The following is a 22762-nucleotide window of genomic DNA, read 5'->3' on the forward strand; positions in this document are numbered from 1 at the left end:
GTGTCATTTTAAGGAGCAGGGAGAGGGAGATTGAGGAAGGTGAAAGGTGTACCAGGTACTTCTTTAAAAATATTATTTCACGGGGTGGGGCAATCACTGCTTTGAAAAGCGGAGGGAGGGAGGTTTACACAACAAAAGAAATTTTAAAGGAAACTGAAGTATTTTATGAAAACCTACACAACACCAAAGAAGTTCACAATGACACGTTAAGGGAAGTTTTAGAGTTTTTAGAAAAGAAAGTTTATGGCGAATGTACAATTTTATCTCAAGATTTCAACTTTTTAGAAACTCACAAAGCTCTTAAAAGTTTTAAACGAGGAAAGTCCCCTGGCACAGATGGACTTCCTCTGGAGTTTTATTTGACTTTTTGGGATATTTTAGCTTTTGACTTACTGACTGTTTTTAAAGAATTTGAGACTCTTGAAAGACTTCCTGACAGCTTTAGAATAGGGATAGTTTCACTTCTACATAAGAAAGGGGACAAGACGTTCTTACGGAACTGGCGACCCATTACTCTCTTAAACGTTGACTGTAAAATTTTTAGCAAAATTTTAGCCACACGCATGTCGACAGTTTTAGAGGACGTAATCCACCCGGATCAAGCATGCGCTGTGCCAGGAAGGAAGATCACGGACAGCCTGGTGCTGATCAGAGATGCCATCTGTTATGCGAGAGACAGAAATCTTCGGCTAGTAGTCCTAAATTTAGACTTTGAAAAAGCATTCGACTGCATCTCGCACCAGTTCCTTTTTAAGGTACTGGGTAAAATGGGGTTTCCAGGGCGGTTCATAGCCTGGGTGGGACTGCTGTACAACAGTCTGGTCAGCAGAATTGTAGTTAACGGGCATTTATCCAAAGCTGTAAAACTCTACAGCGGCGTCCGTCAGGGGTGTTCTTCATCTCCCCTTCTGTATGTGGCTTATATTGAGCCACTGGCACAAATCTTGAGAAGGAACAAATGGATTAAAGGACTAGGCATTCCAGGGACTAGTGGACTGACGGCAACCTGCGTTTTATATATGGACGGCGTGACCCTTTTAGCAACGGACGTTTTATCGGTACGAAGAGCAATGGACTTGACTGACTGGTACGGTCGGGCCTCAGGCGCCAAACTCAATAGGAGCAAGTCTGAGGCCCAGCTCTTCGGGCCGTGGGGGAATGTTGACACAGGTGGACTAGATTTGAATTTTAAAGACAATAATTTGAAAATTTTAGGTGTAAAATTTGACAGAGAGGGTGGAGGACAGGGAAACTGAACTGACATGTTAGGGAAAGTTAGGCAAAGACTGGGCTTTTGGGGACTAAGAAATCTGACGTTTGAAGGCAAGATCTTAATTTTTAAAGCCGTGATTTTACCACTGATTTTACTTGTCTGTTCTGTTTTTAGTCCCCCACGAAGTTTCCTGACCTACCTGGAGAGGGCAGTGTTTTATTTCCTGTGGGGGTCCAAGTGGGAGCGACTCAAAAGAGAAGTGGTGAAGAAAAAAAGAGAGAATGGCGGAAAAGGGCTCCCAGACCCCCACCTGTTTTTAGGCAGCCGCTTCACTGCCCTCCACATTAAATACACACTGACCCCATCCAGAGAGAACAAGACAGCAGCCATGACCCGATTCTGGATGAGGTCGTACCTAAGATCTTTGGACATTTAAGATCAACTGGTAAAATTTTCAGTGTCTTTTAATCTGTCAAAAGAACATCTTTTTATTAAGAAATTTTTAAAGAAATATCTTTTAGAAACAAATGATGCCACTGTTTTAACTAATCACAAGTCTCTCATCTCTCTTGTGCAGGATCGAGAATCGGTGAGTCCGGTTCCAGGCCTCACACTAGGTGAGGCCAAAGACGTTTGGAGGAATGCAGCCCACCCAGCTCTCCAGAACATGCTTAAGGACTTGTCGTGGATGGTGGCTCATGAGATCCTCCCGGTCAGGGCGGTTATGCACTCCAGAGGCATGGCCAAAAACTCCACCTGCCCACGGTCCGGATGTGGTTCCCCGGAGATTGTTCAACATCTGCTCTGGGAGTGCGGCGCTGCGTGGGACCTGTGGGCCAAGACCGGCCCCCTGTTTTTCCCGTGCCTGCCAGCGGGTGGGGCCCAGGAGGACTATAAGCTCGCCATCCTGGGGGTGGTTCAGGGCTTGAAGGAGTTGACACCACCAACATTTGCCTCGCTCTGGCTCACCCTAAACATGATCAAGGATGCCATCTGGGTCACCAGAAACCTGCTGGTGGGGAAACGCGTGACGGTCCCCCTCCACGCGTGCGAGCAAAGAATAAGAACAACGCCGCAGGGTGGGCCGCACAGCGTTATTCGGATGGGGGGGCCGGGGTCACACGGAGAGGGTCCCGGCCGCCATCGTACCTGGCCGCCCGTAGATGCACCCTCACCACTCTGGCTACGGGAACAGCGGGCCAGCGGGCCGGAGGAGAGGGGATCTCCGCCGAGCACCGGAAACGGGGAGTCCGAGGCCTGTCCTGGAGACCTGGAGTGAATGGACAATCTTTATAGGGACTCACCCTCGATCCTGTACAAGAGATGTTTTATTGTTTTATTCCTATTCATTTTAACCCATTTACCTTTCTTTTAAAAACATACATGGACTTTTTACACAACACACAAACATAACAAATTTTTAACAGTAAATTTTCTTTTTTCTTTTCTTTTTTTTTTATATGTGTAAATAAATGTGATTTAAAAGAAAATATATATGGATGTAAATGGAAATAATGGAATGGAAAACTGTGACAATAAAACTTTTCGAAAGAAAAAATCTGTTCTTATAAAAAAAAACACAAATACTGGTGAAGGGGAGCACAATATTAAGAGACGGGCGGGCCCTTTTAGCCAATTTGACATTTTTAGGGAGAGATTTTAATGTACTAAACCTTTATGGGAACACAGAAAAGAATGACAGATACAGCCTTTTAGAAGAAATGCAACCCCACCTTTTAGGGAGAAACCCCTTAGTATTAGCTGGGGATTTTAATTGCATTTTAGGGAAAGGAGATAGGAGAGGAGCGGGGGAAGATTTTAAAACAGATAAAACAACACATCTACTGCAAGACATAGTAAAAGATTTTAGATTAATGGACTGTTTTAAGATGATGCATCCAAAAGCGGAGGGCCACACTTGGTTCAGTAGTGATGGCTCCAAAGCTTCTCGAATAGACTATGTTCTCACCAGAGAGTGCCCACCGAGAGATGCTAGAATCTCCCCAGTTTTCTTTTCTGACCACGCTATGCTGTCATGCACTCTTACACTCCCCCCGGGTGTGACGGTAGGGAAGGGTCTGTGGAAGTTAAACTGCTCCCTGTTACAAGACAAAGAAGTAGCAAATGAATATAGGGAGCAGTATAGGAAATGGCAGACCCTTCAAGACTTTTTTGATTCAAGAGCACAGTGGTGGGAGATGGTGAAGGAAAAGACCAAGACTTTTTTATTAGGGCAGGAAATAGAAAGAAAATCAAAGAAAAGAAAAAGATGGTGGGGTTGCAAAAACGTTTACAACGATATTTTAACCTTTTAAATATAGGCTTTGATTTTAACGAAGAAATCAAAGAGGTAAAAAAAGAGATGATGATATTATCAGAAATCACAAGCAAAGGAGTCATTCTGAGAAGCAAGGAAAGAGAGGTTGAAGAAGGTGAAAAATGCACAAGGTATTTTTTTAAGAAGATTGTGAGTAAAAGTGGGGCAATGGTAAGGATAAAAAATAAAGAAGGAAAACTGATGACCAATACAAGGGATATTTTAAATGGAGTGCAAGACTTTTATGATGCATTGTATGAGGAAAAAAAGATAGATGAAGAAACATTAAAGGAAGTGCTAGTCCTGGTGGAAAAAACAGTGAAGGAAAAATAACTTTTAAGTAGAGATTTTAACATCTTAGAAATTACAAAAGGCCTGAAAAGTTTTAAGAAAGGCAAGTCCCCAGGTGCAGACGGACTTCCCATAGAATTTTATGAGACATTTTTGGACATTTTAGTTGAAGATCTTTTAGCAGTTTTTAATGACTTTGACAATAGGGACCTTTTACCGGACAGTTTTAGGACAGGTATTGTGACACTTTTACATAAAAAAGAAGAAAAAGAAGACTTGCGAAATTGGCGCCCTATTACTCTTTTAAATGTCGACTGTAAACTTTTTAGTAAGATTTTAGCGACACACTTGTCAGGGATTTTAGCAGATCTGATCCACCCGGATCAAACCTGTGCTGTACAAGGAAGAAAGATCACAGACAGCCTCGTACTGATTAGAGACAGCATCTGTTATGCGAGAGACAGAAATATTCGGTTAGCTGTGTTAAATTTAGATTTTGAAAAAGCTTTTGACCGGGTCTCGCACCAGTACTTGTTTAAAGTACTGAATAAAGTGGGGTTTCCAGAGAGATTTCTAGCTTGGGTGGGATTACTATATAGGGATATAAATAGCAGAATCCTGTTAAGCGGGCATCCTGCAAAAGCAGTTAATATACACTGCGGCGTCCGTCAGGGTTGTCCATTATCTCCTTTCCTGTTTGTAATGTGTATAGAACCATTAGCACAGGTTTTGAGAAGGGATCAACGGATCAGAGGACTTTCTATTCCAGGGACAGGGGGACAGACTGCAAAGACTGCACTTTATATGGATGACATGAACATTTTATGTACGGACATTTTATCGATTCAAAGGACCTTAGACTTGACTGACTGGTTACGGAGGGCAAGTGGGGCTAAACTCAATAGAGAAAAAACACAAGCACAGTTCTACGGACCCTGGACACCCATAGACATGAATGGACTGGAGGTAACAATTAAAAGCACTGAGTTAAACATTTTAGGAGTAATATTTGACGGTGAAGGAAGAGGGAAAGGAAATTGGGAAGAGGTTTTAAGGAAGGCAAAACAAAGATTGGGCTTTTGGAGCCTAAGGAAGTTGACAATAGAAGGAAAGATTTTAATAATAAAAGCTGTCATTTTACCACTAATGTTACTTTTATGTTCTGTTTTTAACCCCCCAAGATGGTTCCTGCAGACCCTGGACAGGGCTATATTCTACTTTCTGTGGGGATCCAAATGGGAGAGGCTGAGGAGGGAGGAGATGAAAAAGACGCATACAAATGGAGGAAAAGGAGTACCCGACTTATATTTATTTCGTGGAGCTCGTTTTACAGCACTGCACATGAAATATGCCACATCAACAACAAATGACAACAAAACAACAGCAATGGTTCAGTTTTGGATGGGTTCTTACCTTAGAAGTTTAAAGTTTTTAGAAAGGGACCACACAAAACCGGTGGCTTTTAACCTACCCACAACATATGGTTTTATCAATAAATTTTTAAACAAGTTAAACATTGAAAAAGAAGGAATAGACATTTTAACGAATCACAAGTCGATACTTTCTCTTGTGCAGGAGCGGGAGCAAGTGAGCCCAGTGCGCGGGCTCACCCTGAGAGAAGCCCAAACAACTTGGCGCAGCGTGTCCCACCCAGCTCTTCTAAACAAGCACTGGGACTTGGCGTGGATGGTGGCCCACGAGATCCTCCCGGTCAGGGCCGTGATGCACTCCCGGGGCATGGCAAGGGACTCGAGCTGCCCACGGGCCGGGTGTGGCGCGCCTGAGACCGTGAGGCATGCGCTCTGGGAGTGCAGTGCTGCTAGGGACCTGTGGGCACTGGCCGGCTCCCAGCAATTCCCGTGCCTACCAGCAGGGGAGGTCCTAACCTACAGAAGGATAATGGGTGGGTTGAGCCAGAAGGGAAAGCCAGCCATTCCACCGACAAACCTCTGGCTCCCCATAAACTGTATCAAAGACGCTATTTGCACCTCCAGAAACCTGCTGGTGGGGAAGCAGGTGCAGGTGTCTCCTCATACCACCATGGAGCTGGCAAAGAAAAGGATGCAGGAGTACACCGCACGCTGCCATTCGGACGTGGGAGCCGAAGCTTCACGGAAAAAGGTCCCCGCAGCCACGAGCCCTGACTGCCCGTAGATGCCCCACATATACTACTGGAAGGGGCAGCGGTGCCACGGTTTCAGAGGGTCTCCTCTGAGAGCCTGAAGCGCTTGGTCTCGGTGTCTTGTTTGGAGGAGCAGGAAAGGGGGACAAATATTGTTAAGGACTCACCCCCGCTCCAGCACTAGAAAAGTTTGACTGTTTTATAAAAAGCTATTCAAATTGCTTTTTAGATAAACTTTTATTGTTTTAGAAATGTCTACCCAAATTAATTGATTTTTAGATATTATTTTATTATTTTTTTATCCATGTAAGGTTAAGGAAACCGTTTTATTTTTGTACTTCTTTCTTGCAAATTTTAAATGGAATAACACACAAAAAACTGTATAACACATTCAAATGAAAATAATGTGGTAACATAACCAATGCTGCTGGAAATGTCATACCTCGCCTTATGGAAAAATGTAAATGCTCAAATGTTTAATGATTGTTGAAAGGAAAAATAAAAATTACAAGAAAGAAAAAAATCTGTTCTTAACAGTGATTCAGCTGCTTTTACTTCTGTTCAGTTTTAAGGTAAGACATTTTTATCTATCTATCTATTTATTTATTTATTTATTTATTGGTATTTTAAAGTTTTAGGCTGTTGGTGCCTCCACCATGTCGGCTGCATGTGCCGGCGTGCGGAGGCACCACAGCGTACGTTTTTTATTTAAAGAAGTTGAGGGGAAGCTCCTGGGGATGTCACGTCTTGACTTCTCCAGGAAGCTGATCCAAAAGACTCTAAATTTTAAACCCGAGGATCTGAACTGTATTGCGACTCTGCCCCTGAACAAAGGTTATGATGTTAGCTTTAGAGCGGTTTCCCACCTGAATGATTTCTGGCACAGATTTGAAGCAGCTAAATCCCAGTTCTCCATGTTTACTGTTGAAAAGCTCTCTGACAACACACTTAAAACTGTGATTGTTAGAATGTTTAATGAGACAGTGACTGGGGAGGACATTTGTGTCTGGCTGGGTAGATTTTGCACAGTTCGAAGCCAGCCAGTCAAGGTTTTAGATGAGGATGGTATATGGACATGCTCCTGGCGAATTCCCATTAAACAATGGGAAGACGCTGGGGGCTACCAGGGCTTGAAACATCTGCCTTCTATGATTGTGTTGGGTGAGAACAGAGGCTACATTCATTACCAGGGAATGCCCAAATTATGTAGAAAATGTGGAAAGTTTGGGCACTTAGCTGAAGCATGCCAGGAAATTATATGTGGGAAATGCAGAGAAATTGGTCATAATTTTGAAGAGTGTACCAATGGCAGGCGGTGCAACCTCTGTGGGGAGTCATCCCATCTCTACAGAGATTGCCCAAAAATGTTGCCAACAAAATGGCAACAAAATGTCCGCCCCACAAGTAGAGCAAACAAAAGAACAAAGGGAGGAGGAGGCGATCCCTGAGGTTTTGGCGGGAATTTCAAATTCCCAGCCAGCCTCAGGGATTGGCCAGGAAATAGGAAGTGGGGCGGCCACAGGGGCGGAGTCACAGATTGAAAAGGAACAGGGGGAGGAAACCACTCTCAGACAAGACAATGAAAATGAAATCGAAGATGGAGAGGAGGAAACGGTTTCCTCCCTCAACACCGTCTCGGAGGTGAGTATGTCCTCCAGTGGGAGTGAAACTGACTTTTCACTCCCAAATGCTCAGGTGCAGAAGAGAACTGCGGGATCTCCCCTGTGTGTAGCAGCGGAGAAAAGACTGAGGGCAACGCATCGGCTAGATAGTTCCTCCCTGGAAGATCGAGACCGGATGTGGCCCTCAGAATCCCCTAATGAAGTTTCCTTTCTGCATTTTAAGCTAAGAACATCAACACCAAAAGAGCCGCAAGAGTTCAGCTCTGTGGTTCCGGTGGTGTCAAGCTCTTGCCCTCCTGAACCCAGTCCCCATGGGAAAAAGGAGAGGCATGAGAAACAAGATGTAATATAATTTTAAAGATGCCTCTGTATGTCTTTTATTAGTTTTCTTTTAAAAAGTTCATATTCTTTTAACACTCTAGGCGCCACGGTCGAGTTTACTCGACAAGATCGCTCACTGAATAAAACGGCCGATTTTTTTTCAAATTGGGTGTCAAATTTCGTTCGACCTCCTCTCCACTGGATGGCAGACATGTCATTCTTCACCCCCGACTCAAAAAAACGTAATGTTTCTATACAAAATGTTCGAGTTGGAGCGCATTGAATCAGTGCGATCAAAAGCGGAGCTAGTGTGCGAGTGAGCCATGTTATCAGAGCCTCTCACCATCACAATCGCGGCAACAGTATTGTGGTGGAGACTTTGTCTAATACCACTGGGTATGTTAGACGAGGTCGAAGTATTCATAGGACAGTTAGGAGGCAACGTGGAGGCAGGGTGAGGAGTCGCAATGACAATGACAGTAGTCCGAGCTGTGCACACTCGGCGCGCGCGCAAGGCAGATCTGGTCGCGCTGCTCGTATCATCTCACTCATGATCTGTGCCTTGCCGTGGCGAGTGAGCGTTTGAACTAAACAGGTCTTGTCTACTTGTGTTTGTATGTCATATGAATAATATATATGTGCCCCATACATGGAATCAGAGTGCCTACTGTATTTAGTAAATGGAAAATCTCTACAGCAAAAGTCCAATCACTACATGTATTCGGTTTGTTTCTACCATTTATTAGTAATGATTTACAGTTTGTTTACTACTTACTATATACCTGGGCATTCAGTATTGTGCAATATAGCATACAGAAGGTGATGGACATTTTGGGGGGAAAGAAGGGCTGCATTTTATCATTTAAACGTGACTTTTCATGAAAATTCTATAATCCAAGATTGCCGCCACCATATGACCTCATAATATGCAAATTAGATGGGAAAATGTAATCCCTACATAAACTTTGGGTCATCCTTAATATTTCTCTAATTTACAGAAAGTCTCTATCTTTTATCACTTTTAATATATAGACTTTTGAAATTAAGATGTCAAAATTGGACGTTTTAGGAAAAAACCTTTGGCGCCTAAAGGGTTAACTACACTGCTCATGGCCCTCACTATCTCTACAATAAATGTGAGAAGTGTGAGGAGCAATTTACGAGCACAGAGCGTTTTATCCTTTTTAAAATCCATTAAGTCGGATGTGTTTTTATTGCAAGAATGTGCCTTGCCGTTTTTACTGAATTACAGGAAGTGGGAGGAGCTTTGGACCCCAGGACCTTCTATCTGGAGTGGGTCCAATTTTAACAAAAATGACGGTGTTGCTATTTTAATTAACAATCAAAACATCTTGGTGAAGGGCAGCACGGTGGTAAGGGATGGGCGAGCAATTTTAGCAAACTTGACTTTCTTAGATAAGGATTTTAACGTTGTTAATGTCTATGGTTTTACGGAAAAAAATGAAAGATATGAGCTTTTAGAGGACTTGCAACCCCACATGCTGGGTAGGATTCCCCTTGTGGTTGCAGGGGATTTTAACTGTGTCTTAACTCAGAGAGATAGGAAGAGGGTAGAAGATTTTAAAATTGACAAAACATCAGTTTTATTGCAAAATTTAGTCCGAGATTTTAACCTAGTCGACTGTTTTAAAACATTGCATCATAGGGAGGAGGGCTTCACCTGGTTCAGTGGTGACGGCACCAGGGCCTCTCGGATCGACTACATTTTTACAAGGGACTGCTCGCCAACCGATGCTACATGATCCCCCCTCTTCTTTTCTGACCACATGATGCTATCCTGCACCCTTTCACTGCCCTCGAGTGTGACAGTAGGAGGAGGGCTGTGGAAGTTGAACTGCTCTCTGTTGGAGGATGAGGAGGTTGTTAGAGAATACAGAGAGCAGTTCAACCGATGGCAGACCCTCCAAGACTTATATGACTCACGGGCACAGTGGTGGGAAATGGTGAAGGAAAGGACGAGACTGTTTTTAAGAAAATAGGAAAAGAGAAAAAGAAAAAAGAAAATAGATGCATGATGGGGTTGCAAAAACGACTGCAGAGGTATTTTAACCTTTTAAATATTGGGTTTGACTTTAGTGAAGAAATAAAAGCAGTAAAACAAGAAATGTCAATTTTAGCTCAAATTCAAAGTAAAGGTGTCATTTTAAGGAGTACAGAACAAGAGATTGAAGAAGGTGAAAAGTGTACAAGATATTTTTTTAAGAAGATTATAACGAGGGGAGGGGCTATGACAAATTTGAAATCAGGTGGGAGGGTAGTAAATGAAACGGAAAAGATTTTAAGAGGGGTGGAAAACTTTTACAGGGACTTATATGACCAAAAAGAAGTACCAGAAGACAGCTTGATGTAAGTTTTAAATTTTTTAGACAAAAAGCTCCAGAGTCAATGTGCACTTTTAAGACAGGATTTTACAATTTTAGAAATACAAAAAGCTCTCAAAGGTTTTAAGCGGGGAAAGTCCCCAGGACTAGATGGACTTCCACTTGAATTTTACTTGACCTTTTGGGACGTTTTAGCACATGACTTACTGACCGTTTTTAAAGAATTTGACACCCTGAACAGACTTCCAGACAGCTTTAGAATAGGGATAGTGACACTACTACACAAGAAGGGCGACAAGACTGACTTAAAAAATTGGTGACCCATTACTCTTTTAAACGTTGATTGCAAACTTTTTAGCAAAACTTTAGCCACACGTATGTCGACAGTTTTACCAGACGTAATCCACCCGGATCAAACATGCGCCGTGCCCGGAAGGAAGATCACGGACAGCCTGGTACTGATTAGAGATGCCATCTGTTACGCGAGAGACAGAAACATTCAGCTAGTAGTCCTAAATTTAGACTTTGAAAAGGCATTCGACCGCATCTCGCACCAGTTCCTTTTTAAGGTACTGGAAAAAATGGGGTTTCCAGGGAGGTTTATAGCCTGGGTGGGACTGCTGTACAACAGTCTGGTCAGTAGAATTGTAGTTAACGGGCATCTTACCAAAGCTGTAAATATCCACAGCGGCGTCCGTCAGGGGTGTCCTTTATCTCCCCTCCTGTATGTGGCCTGCATTGAGCCACTGGCACAAATCTTGAGAAGGGACAAATGGATTAAAGGAGTGAGCTTGTTTGTTGGCGACCTTTAGACCCTCTCGCCACGGCCCAGGTGGGCGTGGCCTTTGACGGCTCCCCCGCCTCTGCGTCATTGAGTCATCGCTTCTCTGTCTTTTGGCTAAGATCAAGTGGTCTGGCCGGACGTTTTGAGACAGCGATCGCCTCTTGTTGGACCTTTTGGTCTCGTGTGTTGCTTGTCACACGGGACCCACACCCTTCAGGAGGTATATTGACAAGCGGCTTTTAGGTGATGACTCGTTTTACGAGGAATCTTCTGGTTTTTAAGGTAAGCAGGTTTTAACTTATTTATTGTATATTTATTGTTGAGTTTTTAGCCGCAGCGGGCTGGTGGTGCCTCCAGCATGTCGGCTGCTCGTGCAGGCGTGAGAAGGCACCACAGCGTGCGTTTTAATTTCAAGACTAAAGAGGATGGTACTCTCCTGACTTGTTCCAGATTGGACTTTTCACGGAAGCACATCCAACAGGCTTTAGGTTTCAAGGCATCCGACATAAACTGTTTACTGACTCTGCCCCAAAATCGGGGTTTTGATGTAAGTTTTGCATCCGCTTCTCTGCTGAATACTTTCTGGTCTCGTTTTGAAAAATGCAAAGCCAATTTCTCCATGTTCACAGTGGAAAAACTGACTGATAATTCACTGAAAGTTGTGATTGTCAGGATGTTTAATGAAACTGTGAGTGGAGAAGATATTGTAGTATGGTTGGCAAGATACTGCTCTATTCGCGGACAACCGGTCAAGGTTTTAGACGAAGACGGTATCTGGAGCTGTGCGTGGAGAGTGCCCATTAAACAATGGGCAGATCCCAACAGTTACCATGGCCTGAGTCAAATACCATCAATGATTGTGTTGGGGGAGAATAGAGGCTACATTCATTACCAAGGGATGCCCAAGCTATGCCGCAAGTGTGGTAAACTTGGACACCTCGCCGAGGCATGTCAGGAAATAATTTGCAGAAAGTGTAGAGAGATTGGGCACAACTTTGAAGAGTGCCAAAATGGCAGAAAGTTCAACCTCTGTGGGGAGTCATCCCATCTCTACAGAGATTGTCAAAAAAAATTTTGCCAACAAGCTAAAGGCAACAAAATGCCCGCCCCACAAACAGAACAAAGAAAAGAACAAAGGGAGGAGGTGATCCCTGAGGTTTCGGCGGGAATTTCAAATTCCCAGCCAGCCTCAGGGATTGGTCAGGAAGGAGGAAGTGGGGCGGCCACAGGGGCGGAGTCACGGATGGAAACAGAAAAGGGGCAGGAAACCACTCCCGGGCAAGTCAAAGGAAAGGAAACAGAAGACGGAGAGGACGAAACGGTTTCCTCCCTCAATACTGTCTCGGAGGTGAGTATGCCCGCCAGTGGGAGTGAAGTTGAATCTTCACTCAATGAAACGTCAAATGCTCAAGTGCAGAAAAGAACTGCGGGATCTCCCGTGTGTATAGCAGTGGAGAAAAGATTGAGGGCTACGCATCGGCTAGATAGTTCCTCCACCGAAGATCTTGACCGTGTGTGGCCCTCAGAATCCCCAAATGAAGTTTCTTTTCTGCATTTTAAGCTAAGAACATCGACACCGAAAGAGTCACAAGAGTTCAACTCTGTGCTTCCGGAGGTGTCAAGCTCTTGCCCTCCTGAACCCAGTCCCCATGGGAGAAGGGAGAGGCATGAGGCACAGGAAATTTTATGATTTTTTAAAAAAAAGTTGTAACCTTTTAAAATGTATATTTTAAGTTTCATGCCTTTCCTTTTTATACTGCTCATGGCCCTCACAATCTCGACTATAAATGTGAGAAGTGTGAGGTCCACGTCTCGAGCACAGAGCATTTTTACCTTCCTAAAATCATGCAACTCAGACACGTTTTTATTACAAGAGTGTACTTTGCCTTTTTTAACTCAGTATAGGAAATGGGAAGAGATGTGGACCTCTGGACCCTCAATGTGGAGTGGGTCAAATTTTAATCGGAATGATGGGGTCGCTATACTGATTAAAAATCCAAATATCTTGGTAAAGGGCAGCACAGTGGTGAGGGATGGACGGGCACTTTTAGTAAACATGACTTTTTTAGGACGAGATTTTAAAGTGTGTAATGTGTATGGTTTTACAGGGAAAAACGAAAGGTATGAGCTTTTAGAGGATTTGCAGCCCCACATGCGCGGGAGGGTTTCTCTGGTAGTAGCAGGGGATTTTAACTGTGTTTTAACTAGAGCAGATAGGAAAAGAGCAGGGGATGATTTTAGAGTGGACAAAACGTCAGTTTTACTGCAAAGCTTAGTTAGAGATTTTAAACTAGTTGACTGTTTTAAAAGTCTGCATCCAAGAGAGGAGGGCTTCACCTGGATCAGTGGTGATGGCACCAAAGCCTCGCGCATTGATTATATGTTTACACGTGACTGCCCGCCAACTGATGCTAGATTGACTCCCCTTTATTTTTCAGATCACGCAATGCTATCCTGCACCCTTTCACTAACCACGGACGTGACAGTAGGCAGAGGGATTTGGAAACTAAACTGCTCCCTGTTGCAGGATGAGGAGATAGTCAAAGAATACAGGGAGCAGTTTAGCCAATGGCAGACTCTCCAAGATTTCTTTGACTCACAAGCACTGTGGTGGGAAATGGTGAAGGGTAGGACACAGTTGTTTTTTAGAAAGAAGGGCAAAGAGAAGAAACAAAAGGAAAAGAGGCACATCGTGGGGCTGCAAAAGAGGTTACAACGATATTTTAATTTTTTAAATTATGGTCTTGATTTTAGTCAAGAAATAAACGAAATTAAAAGAGAAATGTCTGCTTATGAACAAGAAATAAATAAAGGATTAATACTTAGAAGTAGAGAACAAGAGTTGGAAGAAGGTGAAAAATGTACACAGTATTTTTTCAAGAAGGTTATAGCAAAAGGTGGGGGAATAACAAAATTAAAAACAGGTGGGGAAGAAGTGAAAGATACAGAGGGAATTTTAAAGGAAAGCGAACATTTCTTTTCAGAATTATACAATGAAAAAGTAGTACAAGATGATGCAGTAAGAGAAATGTTAAGCCTTTTAGAAAGAAAAATCAGTACAAGATCAGAATCAGAATCAGAAAGAGCTTTATTGCCAAGTGTGCTTGCACACACAAGGAATTTGTTTTGGTACTGAGGCTTCCAGTGGACATATACAAATACAACATGAAACATAATACTACAAATCATAAGAATAAAAAAGAAAAATATAAATATATGAGAATAAAACTATCACAGTTGGGTTTAGTCAGAATAGACATTTTCAGATTTACAGATTATGAACCTATTTACAGTGTTTTGAATATTATAAATAAATAAATCTACATATAAGTATCACCTGAGTTGTGGGATATTGCACTAAACAGTGGGAGTATTGCACTTACAGGCATATGCCTTGGGAGGAGTGTTAACTGTTCAGGAGGGAAATGGCCTGTGGGAAGAAACTGTTCCTGTGCCGAGATGTTCTTGTGGCCAGTGATCTGAGTCTCCGTCTTGACGGTAACAGTTCAAACAGGAGGTGTCCAGGGTGAGTGGAGTCTGTGATGATTTTACCTGCTCTCTTCCTCACTCTGGAAGAGTACAGGTCCTGGAGGTTTGGCAGGGGGGCACCAATAATCCTCTCCGCAGTCCGGACTGTCCGTTGTAGTCTCCTGATGTCTGATTTGGTAGCTGAACCAAACCAGACAGTGATGGAAGCGCACAAGACAGACTCAATGACGGCTGAGTAGAACTGAATCAGCAGATCCTGTGGCAGGTTGAACTTCCTCAGCTGGCGAAGGAAGTACAGTCTCTGCTGGGCCTTTTTCACAGTGGAGTCAATGTGATTGTCCCACTTCAGGTCCTGAGAGATGATAGTGCCCAGGAACCTGAATGACTCCACTGCTTCCACAGTGCTGTTCATGATGGTGAGTGGGAGGAGTGCTGAGCTGTTCCTCCTGAAGTCCACGATCATCTCCACTGTTTTGAGCGTGTTCAGCTCAAGGTTGTTATAACTGCACCAGGCAGCCAGCTGTTCAACCTCCAGTCTGTAAGCAGACTCGTCACCGTTTCGGATGAGACCGATGACAGTGGTGTCGTCTGCAAATTTAAGGAGCTTGACAGTGGGGTCTTTAGAAGTGCAGTCATTAGTGTACAGGGAGAAGAGCAGTGGGGAGAGAACGCACCCTTGGGGAGCACCAGTGCTGATTGTGAGTGTCTTGGATGTGTGTTTCCCCAGTCTCACTCGCTGCTGCCGGTCCGTCAGGAAGCTGGTGATCCACTGACAGATCGAGGATGGTATGGAGAGCTGGGTCAGTTTGGCTGTGAGAAGACCAGGCATGATGGTATTGAAGGCCGAACTGAAGTCCACAAAGAGGATCCTTGCATAAGTCCCTGGTCTGTCGAGATGTTGCAGGATATAATGCAGTCCCATGTTGACTGCATCATCCACAGACCTGTTTGCTCTGTAAGCAAACTGAAAGGGATCCAGCAGGGGTCCAGTGATGTCCTTCAGGTGGGCCAGCACCAGTCTTTCAAACGACTTCATGACCACAGACGTGAGAGCGACAGGTCTGTAGTCATTAAGTCCAGTGATTTTGGGTTTTTTGGGGACAGGAATGATAGTGGAGCGTTTGAAGCAGCAGGGAACTTCACACTGCTCCAATGATCTGTTGAAGATCTGCGTGAAGACCGGGGCCAGTTGGTCAGCGCAGGCTTTTAAACAAGCAGATGAGATGCCGTCTGGGCCTGAGGCTTTCCTAGTCTTCTGTTTTTTGAAGACTCGGCTCACGTCCTCCACACAGACCTTACGCTCAGGTTGGATGGCAGGACGGGGGAGTGATAATTGGAGAACAGGAGGTGATGCTGAATGTGTGAAGTGCAGATCAGACCGTGGTGTGAATGAGGGCTTTTCAAACCGGCAGTAAAATGAATTTAAATCGTCAGCCAGGTGTTGATTGTCCACAGATCGAGGGGATGGTGACTTGTAGTTGGTAATGTTCCTCAGGCCATTCCAGACTGATGATGGGTCGTTGGATGAAAACTGGTTTTTCAGTTTATCAGAGTAGTTCCTTTTAGCAACTCTGATCTCCTTTGTCAATCTGTTTCTGGCCTGGTTATACAAGATTTTATCCCCACTTCTGTAAGCATCCTCTTTGGCATGACGAAGGTGTTTGAGTTTCCCAGTAAACCATGGTTTATCATTAGTGAATGATAAGAATGTCCTGGTAGGAATGCATGTATCCTCACAGAAACTTATATATGATGTTACAGTATCTGTGAGCTCATCCAGATCATTGGTAGCAGCTTCAAAAACAGTCCAATCAGTGCAATCAAAGCAGGCCTGTAGATTCTGCTCTGCTTCATTAGTCCATCTTTTTACAGTCCTTATTCCAGGTTTAGCTGATTTCAGTTTCTGCCTGTAGGTCGGTATGAGATGAACCAAACAGTGATCAGAGAGCCCCAAAGCTGCCCGTGGGACGGAGTGATATGCATTTTTTATTGTGGTGTAACAGTGGTCCAGTATATTACTGTCTCTGGTGGGGCATGTAACGTGCTGTCTGTATTTTGGTAGTTCACGGGAAAGATTTGCTTTGTTAAAATCCCCAAGAATGATTAAAAGAGAGTCTGGGTACCTTTGTTCCGTTTCAGATATTTGTTCAGCCAGCTGTTGTAGCGCCGCGCTCGCGCACGCGTCTGGAAGGATGTAAACATCCACGAGAATGAAAGAGGAAAATTCCCGAGGCGAGTAGAAGGGTTTACAGTTTATGAAATGTGCCTCTAAATTAGGAGAGCACATCTTCTTCAGTGTTGTTACATCTGAACACCAACTTTCGTTAATGTAGAAACACAATCCACCACCTCTCGTTTTCCCCGTTAGCTCCGCGATGCGATCCGCTCGGAACAGCTGGAAGCCCGGCAGATGTATTGCGTTGTCCGGTATGGCTTCACTCAGCCAGGTTTCAGTGAAGCACAAAGCAGCAGAGTTTAAAAAATCCTTGTTAGTGTGGGTGAGGAGAAGAAGTTCATCTGTTTTGTTAGGAAGGGATCGGAGATTCGCGAGATGAATGCTGGGGAGTGCAGTGCGCAGGCCGCGCTCGCGGAGTTTAACCAGCGCGCCGGCTCGCTTCCCGCGTTTGCGTCTGAACGCGCGTTTGAACAACAACGCTGCCCCTCCGACGAGAATGTCCAGCAAAACGTCCGAATAATCAAAAACTGTAGAAAAGGTTTCTGGTGTGTGTTTCCTAATGTCCAGTAGTTCGTCTTTGGTGAAACTGATAGGAAAAGAATGACTAAACGCAGAACAAACGAACAAAAACAACACAATAGCTGGAGAGCTCCACACCGAGGCAGCCATCCGCGGCGCCATCTTGGATCTTGGATGATGCAGTAAGAGAAATGTTAAGCCTTTTAGAAAGAAAAATCAATAAGGAGTGTGCTTTTTTAACACAAGATTTTACGGTTCTCGAGTTGACAGAATGTATAACACGCACAACCTTGAGGCGGATGGGCTACAACATCAGAAGACCCCACCGGGTACCACTCATCTCCACTACAAATAGGAAAAAGAGGCTACAATTTGCAAGAGCTCACCAAAACTGGACAGTTGAAGACTGGAAAATGTTGCCTGGTCTGATGAGTCTCGATTTCTGTTGAGACATTCAGATGGTAGAGTCAGAATTTGGCGTAAACAGAATGAGAACATGGATCCATCATGCCTTGTTATCACTGTGCAGGCTGGTGGTGGTGGTGTAATGGTGTGGGGGATGTTTTCTTGGCACACTTTAGGCCCCTTTGTGCCAATTGGGCATCGTTTAAATGCCACGGCCTACCTGAGCATTGTTTCTGACCATGTCCATCCCTTTATGGCCACCATGTACCCATCCTCTGATAATAATAATAATAATAATAATACATTTTATTTAACAGCGCCTTTCTAAGCACTCAAGGTCGCTTTACAAATAATAAAAACAGGTACAGGGAACAGCAAAGTATAAACAAACAATTATGAAAAAGGACAAGAACAGTGCATTTACAAATAAGCAAGCTGGAACAGGTGGGTTTTGAGTCTGGTTTTGAACAGAGGGAGAGAATCGATACTGCGGAGGTCAGGTGGAAGTGAGTTCCAGAGCCGGGGAGCAGAGCGGCTAAAGGCTCTGCTCCCCATAGTGACAAGTCGAGCAGGGGGTACAGTGAGGTGAATAGATGGCTACTTCCAGCTGGATAATGCACCATGTCACAAAGCTCAAATAATTTCAAATTGATTTCTTAAACATGACAATGAGTTCACTGTACTAAAACTTCAAAAAATCTCAACCCAATAGAGCATCTTTGGGATGTGGTGGAACGGGAGCTTCGTGCCCTGGATGTGCATCCCACAAATCTCCATCAACTGCAAGATGCTATCCTAGCAGTATGGGCCAACATTTCTAAAGAATGCTTTCAGCACCTTGCTGAATCAATGCCATGTAGAATTAAGGCAGTTCTGAAGGCGAAAGGGGGTCAAACACAGTACTAGTATGGTGTTCCTAATAATCATTTAGGTGAGTGTATATTGCTGTGTATGGGTGCTTTAAAGGTGTTGTAGGTGATCATATGCTATACAGGTAATGGTGGTGTGAGAGGGAAAAAAAAACAACAACTCTGTTCTTATCTCGTTTAACATCTGATTCGTCCACTATCCGGTGACCGCGTATGAAATTGATTTTTGGCTCATGGATCCGGAGCATGAAAACAACATCATCCACAACAACAACAGCAAAAGAGCCCGACTCTGCAGGTTTTTGATGTCTCTCTCTTATCTCTTAGAGTTTTTACGAACGAGCTGATGAGTTGAATCAGGTGTGTGTTTGATTGTCCGACCGTTGGTGAGGATTGCGGAGAGGGACAGGGTGCCTCTGACGGGAGGCCTGGGAATTCATACTTACCTGGCAGGGGAGACACCATGATCAGGAAGGTGGTTCACCCAGGGCGAGGCTCGGCCATTGCACTCCGGTTGTGCTGACCCCTGCGAATTCCCCAAATGTGGGAATCTCGACTGCATAATTTATGGTAGTGGGGGACTGCGTTCGCGCTCTCCCCTGGACACACTGGTTAAAAGAGCAGATTGTTCGAGTTCCTCTTCTTCTGGTAGTTAACGACCTAGGAAGTCCAGAGAATTGAACTGCAGTGGTTGATCGAGAGATATAAAACTCTCAACCTAGGACCAGTCTGCAAAAGTAGGGCTGTTTTTTAGTTTTTTTTCATCATTCTTCAAATAATCTCCATTATTCAACCAACGCTTTGATTGGCAGCAGTGGTCCTAGAAGCAAAGTTGTTCCGAATGAGGAGTTCTATCATGTGGTATGAATACCTTGTGCATGTGTGAAAAATCACCTGACATACAGTCGCCTATGGCCGTATTCATGTTGTTGTTTTTACTGTTTACAGAGCCACCAAGTGGCCAGTCGCCACATCCCTTTTCACCTGAGCACAGGCTGAGCCCATGCACAGGTGTACCGACTTGGGTGTAATTGTCTCATTCCGTTGGAGAGTTATGGCCATTTAAGTAAAGCCCGCCTCGCCCACTCCCAACGTTTTGGCGTCCCATCGCCAACGTGAATCGAAATTCCGACTTTTTTCCCCATCGCTGTCGGCAATCAGACTCCAGGGAATCTTTCTGCACCGGTTTGGGTCAGATCGGGCGAAAGACCTAGGACTAGTGTGCAAAAGTAGCTTTTTCACAAAATCGACGGTTCAGGAGTTACGAGGCATTTCGTACTTCTGATCGCTGCAGCGCCACCTTGGGGCCGATTGGGCTGAGCCTTGGTGATGTTGTAGACCGGGCGGGTACTACCAGCCCTCAAGAGTTTCAAGTCTCTACGACGTACGCTTTGGTCTGCCCGCTCACTTTTAGGGCAGAATGTTTGTTGGTCCAAAATCCCAGGTTGCACTCCAAAGTGTCGTGTTGTGCGCTCTGCTGTGATCCATTTTCGGTGTCAACAGTCAAGCTGAGCTTGTTTGCTGTGAGTGGAGCTTGTTTGTTGGCGACCTTTAGACCCTCTCGCCACGGCCCAGGTGGGCGTGGCCTTTGACGGCTCCCCCGCCTCTGCGTCATTGTGTCATCGCTTCTCTGCCTTTTGGCTAAGATCAAGTGTATGCCAAAATGGATGTGCCGAGAGAGGAGATCCCGATGCCGACCATGAGGGTGCGGTTGAAAAACACAGTCAGGATACAAGTGAAGGCAGATACGGATATGGAAGTAAAGAGAAGATTTGGACGGGACTTCGTGGTAACCGAGCTCTTAAGGGAAGTTTTTGGAATTTCAGCCTCTTTTGTCTTTTGCCTGCAAGACTTTTCCTCTTCTGGTTTTAACCTTTTTCCAGTTGAGGGATTGTGTTGTGTTTTTTGATGCTTGGGAAAAGAAGAAAGACCATCAGAGTTTGAAAGGCCTTCAAATTGACAGTATACTTATACAACCCTTTTGTGGAGGATGGTGATGTGCTATCTTTTCTGGCTAGATATTGTGATACAGTCAAAGGAGGTGAGCGGTTGAAAGATCGCTTTGGAATCTGGACCGGCAAGCGGAGGTATCTGGTGAAACTTCGAGTAGATCCAGCAGCACTGGGAGGCCTTGTGCACCCTCCGGGGTCCTTTTTCATCGGTTCAAATAGAGGCTTCCTTCATTACCCAGGGCAGCCACTGTATTGTAGAAGGTGCGGCGCTCAAGGTCATGTAAAGGCGGACTGCGTAGGCCAACGGTGTCGTTTTTGTGGATCATCTGATCATGTGGCCACAAACTGCCCAGTACCTAAGAGATGCAGCTTGTGTGGGGGGAAAGATCATTTGTTCCAGATGTGTCCCAGCAGGCAGAAATCTTATGCCAGTCTTTTCAAAGAAGGGCACGATTTGCAGACAGATTTCGTTGGCCTACTGGCAAGTGTACAGGCGGAGACGGATAGTCAAGAGGCTGGTCCCTCGTGTTTGAACCCCAAACCGGTGTCGACGGAGCAGGCTGGAGAAGCAAGGAATGGAGAGGGGCCTGAAAAGAATGGGACTGTGGAGGAGGAACAGCAGGCGACGCCATCACAAGTGTGGTCTGAATTTGACGTGGCGGAGGTGCTTTGCGGAATCTATGAGGCAGAGCAGGAGGCAGCAGAGAGCGGCGGAGAGAAACAGCCCCCTTCTTTTGATGGTGAGGGCCAACGGGAACAGGACACATTGAAATTGGGTACGGGTCAAGGTATAAGACATCGGAGGCTGTTGGAGGACAAGACTACAGAAATAGAGCGAAAGTGCAGCAGGTTCCAGGCCCAAGAACTGACAACCGGACGTGACTGGGGAGAGGATGGAGACGAGATGGATATTAGGGTAGGGCTTCCCGAGGGGGAAGGGACATGCGGGAATGAGGGGAGGGAGAGAGTTTTTGAAAAGGTTAAGTCTATTCTGGATAGGAATACAGGAAAGGATGATGTTGGGGAGAGGGCAAAAGAGGAAGGGGGAGATTGGATCGAGGTATCAGTGGGGAAAGGGAAGGGAAAGAAGAGTTTGGGGAAGGGCAGTATGTGAAGTTGGATGTGGTGAAACTAAGAGTTTTTTTTCTTTTCCTTTTTAAGAGAACCTTTATATGGTTTGTTTAAGGGTGGTGACATTTAATGTAAGGGGTATAAAAATGTTGCAGAGGAGGGTGGCTCTTTATCTTTCTTTAAAAATGTTGCCCTTTGATGTTAGTTTTTTACAAGAGTGTCATTTACAGGGAAAAGAGGATGTTACTGCTTTTTCTGCGGGGTGGGATATGGGCCCATCTTGTTGGGGGGTGGGGAATGTTAAGGCAGACGGAGTGGGTATTTTATTTTTTTCTTGGGAATTCATGATTGAGTCTGCAAATGTGTTAATTCCAGGGAGGGTAGTGGTGGTGGATGTTAGGTGGAGGGGGGTCGATTTCCGTTTGGTTAATGTCTATGCTCCGAGTAAGTTGGGAGACAGGGAAGACTTTTTGGATAGCCTGGCACCGGTCCTGTATACTAATAGTTTTTTAATTTTGGGAGGTGACTTCAACATGTCTCTTGATAACACTTCAGGTAAAGCACTAGCCCATCTGGTGGCAGGTTTTTCCCTTCGGGACTCTTTTCAGGGAGCTGGAGGTCGGGAGCCAACATATACATGGCAAAGCAGCAAGCAGGAGGCCTCTCGGCTAGACTATTTATTTTTTCCAGTTCATGTGAAAGTGTGGGACTATACACAGCAGCCAATGTGGTGTTCGGATCACTGTTTAGTTGGGGTGAAGGTGGAGGTAGGGAGTACGAAGAGAGGGAGCGGTGTGTGGAGGTTTAACACTATTTCTGAAAGACAGATCCTTCTGTGTAGCACTTAATAATCTGGTGGCTGGATGGAAGAATATGAGGGGCTTGTATGGGACTCAGGCAGCTTGGTGGGAAGGTTTTAAAGAGAGAGTGGCATTTTTCTGCCATTACTGGGGCAGAGAAAAGGCAAGAAGTAGGTGGGCGAAAATCAGCATGTGGTCAGATGAGTTGCAATCACTATGGGCAGAGGGCGCACTGGGAACAACTGATGGGTGGGCTAGGGCCAGGTGCCTCCATGGGGTTCTGAAAGACTTTTATTGGAATGAAGCAAAATCTTTCCTGCTATGGTCAAGTGCTCAAAACGTCTTCTGGATGAAAAACCGACAAGTTTTTTCTTTTCCACTGTGCGAGGCCGACAATGGCGTAACTGCATAGAGAGCTTGAAGGGGGACAAAGGGCTGACAACATCTATAGAGGGCATGCTAGGAGTTG

The 22762-nt window shown here is 44.8% G+C and overlaps 1 long non-coding RNA gene and 1 other non-coding gene across 3 annotated transcripts in view; both read left to right on the forward strand.

The window, feature by feature from the left end:
- LOC143726135 (uncharacterized) overlaps positions 1 to 22762 on the forward strand; it is a 390493-nt gene that overhangs the window by 225579 nt on the left and 142152 nt on the right. The gene's annotated exons all lie outside the window — the stretch shown is intronic.
- Positions 18909 to 19072, forward strand: LOC143726614 (U1 spliceosomal RNA). The gene has a single exon (XR_013198854.1). It is a non-coding gene; the product is annotated as a U1 spliceosomal RNA (small nuclear RNA).

The sequence above is a fragment of the Siphateles boraxobius genome, unplaced genomic scaffold (genome assembly GCF_051911475.1).
Source record: "Siphateles boraxobius isolate OS27281-9 unplaced genomic scaffold, OSU_SipBor_1 77, whole genome shotgun sequence".
Taxonomy (NCBI): domain Eukaryota; kingdom Metazoa; phylum Chordata; class Actinopteri; order Cypriniformes; family Leuciscidae; genus Siphateles; species Siphateles boraxobius.